The sequence below is a fragment of the Varanus komodoensis genome, unplaced genomic scaffold (genome assembly GCF_004798865.1).
Source record: "Varanus komodoensis strain SLA01 unplaced genomic scaffold, ASM479886v1 scaffold3, whole genome shotgun sequence".
NCBI classification, from domain to species: Eukaryota; Metazoa; Chordata; class Lepidosauria; order Squamata; family Varanidae; genus Varanus; species Varanus komodoensis.
In genome coordinates, this window is record NW_025335761.1 from 45507816 (window position 1) to 45510770 (window position 2955).

Below are 2955 nucleotides of genomic sequence, written 5' to 3' on the forward strand. Positions count from 1 at the left end.
TCCTTCTCTTTTCTCCTCCTATATTATTTATTTACTTATTTTATACTGGTAATTTTAATTTTATATTATTATGTTTGTAACTCAGTGTATTTTTTGTATTTTTGTATTTAATGGTAATTTATTATGTTCTATTGTATTTCAATGTATTTTATTGTGTTGTAAGCCGCCCCGAGGCTTTGGCAAGGGGTGGCATAGAAATGTTATAATAATAATACTCACTTGCAAATAATGGCCATATCACCAAGCTCCCACCCACTCCTGTCTTGGTGTGTCAGTAGGAGAGGTTGATTCTTTCCATCCTGGCTGCACTCCTGAGAAAAACGGGCATCTCTTTGGCCACTGTTAGCCTGGAAAAGCCTGAAGATTTGAGGACAAGCTTTCCAGGCTGATGTGTTTCCAGAGTTGCCTCCACTAGAACTCTAGTGTGTTACAGATGCTTTAGGGTATCTTGGTCTATGGGGGCACTCTAACTAGGTCACGTTATGGATAAGAACACATATCACACTCTCCTGTTAGGGAGCATTGAAAGGTAGGATAGATCTTTGTGGCCAAGTTGCCACAAGATGCCCAGCCCCCTGTCAAAGGGCCTTCTGGTAGACCCAGAAGGTAGACATGTTGGATCACAGCAAGGGTGCCACATTCTGTTCACACATTTGCCAGTCAGCTGCCCACAGGGACCTGCAAACAAGATCTGAATGCAACAGAACCCTCCTGCCTGAGTTAACCTGTAACTGGTGTAGATACACAGACTGCCTCTGATACTGCAAGTAGTGGAGAGCCATTAGGACTACTAGCTGTTGATAGCTTTCTCCTCCATGCATGTGTCTTATTCCCTTCTAAAGCTTTCCGAATTGATGGTCATCACTGCAGCTCATGGAGGTGAATTCAATAGCTTAACTATGCACTGTAAGAAGAAGTACTTTTATCTGTCCTGAATCTCCCCTCAATCAGCTTCATGGGATGATCCTAGGTTCTAGTATTATGGGAAAGAGAGAGAAATGTCATCCTCTCCACACTATGCATAATTCTGTATCTCTGTCTAGTCTCCCCTTCTCTTTTTTTCTCTGCTAAACAATCTTAGCTGTTTTAAACTTCTTTAAAGGAGGCTGCTCAAACTCCTTGATCATTCTAGTTACTCTGTCTGTACTTTTTCCCCACTCTAAAAGAACCTCTTTCAATTCTTTGGAAACCAGCATTATTCTCCTCTCACTGCTCTCAGTTTTATCCCCACACCAACCACCCTGTGAGGTATGTTTGGCTAAGAGTCTGTGACTGGCCCAAAGTCACCCAGTGAGTTCCATGGCTGACTGGGGACTTGAACCTGGAGCACCTGAGTCCCAGTTCCACACTCTTAACCACTACATCACACTGGCTCTCAGTGGATACCTGATGCAGGCCCTGGCTGTCACTCATGCAGAGATGTTCATATTTTGTATCACTGAATTTGCTAAGGAAATTTCAGAGAAAATGCAGCTGGTGTTGAAGGTAGGCATGGTTGGGCATGTGCCAAAGGCCCACAGCCCAACATCCCCCTAGAGTTGCTCCTCCTCTTCAGCACTGCAACCTCCTTTCTAGCTCTGGCATAGATGGCAGTGGTGAGAAAGAGAACCAGATGCCACTGCCTACTTCTTGCTGAATCTGCCTATCAAACCAGCAGGCGGAATGATGAGAAAGAGAATGAGAAGCAATAGCAGAAGGTAACAATGGCAGCGAGAAGGCAGACTCATCCAAGGACAGGGCACCCCAAGGATATCTTGTCCAAAGGCCTCCCAAACCTGAAGCTGACCCTGAGAATAACAGCAAGCATTCCTTGGGCTACAGCTAAAAACACACGACCTGAAACTAGAATATGCAGTGGAGATGGATTGAGGCTAAGCAATGGATACAGGCTCGTGCATGGAGTTAACAGCAAGTGGGCCTAGTGAAGGATGTTTAGAAAATATAGTTCTATTTGTAGAAGATTCTTCCAGCTCCCACTGCAAACCCCATGCTGACCATGTAATCAGCAATTATTAATTAATTACCTATTGTCCTTGTCACTGGCAATATTTATTACATAACCTTGGTCGGAAGAGGAGTTACAGCATATGTTTTTGCTCCCTTAGACTGGTAATTTATATGGAGTGTGAAATTTCTTGGAACACATTCATTTCTGGTTTAATCATGTAACTTAGTGCATGATTAAGCAAGCATGAGAGAGCCATCATCCAAAACAGCATATAATTAGCTCCTTCATTAGCAATTTCAGTTTTTTCTTCTCTGTTTCATCTCTTTGGAAAGAATCATGTAACCTGTTATACTACAAGGAAAAATATGTTGCATTGCCAGTTACTGTGCTCACTGGTGTCAAGTTTATTGTGTATTTTTTGTGAATGCTTCCATGTATTTTAAGCAGATTATAAATAGCAATAAAATGTAATAAATTCATTTGAAAAATAGCCATCATCAAGTCTGTAAAATCCAGTACAATGGGAGGAAGCCATGATAAAATTATATTTAGAAACCAGCTGCAGAGCCATACTGTATGGGAAATGCTGTGGGCTGTAGGACTTATTTCTATCTAAACATGCATAGGACTGCATTAAAAGGTAAGACCAGAACTTTCCATTGTACTGGGAAACTAAGTAGTTGACCTGTACTATTGTTTCAGAAGCAAGGAAACATAGTCCTTCTGGCTGGCTTTTGCTATTACATTCCGGATTGTAAAATCACTAGAACTGCACAGAATATGCTCATGGTTTGGTTTAAAGCATGTAAATTGTACTTTTGAGAAGCTAGGGAAAAATCAGGCTCTTTAGTCCCTCAGATGACAAAAAGTTTGCTAGAAGTAGATTGATTGCTTGATTGCACTTTAAGACTCCAGTATTTGGAGTTCCCTGGGTGGTACACAGGTAAATTAAAAATATAAAACATAGAATAAAAATTAATCATATAATAAAACCAGTGGCAAGGGGT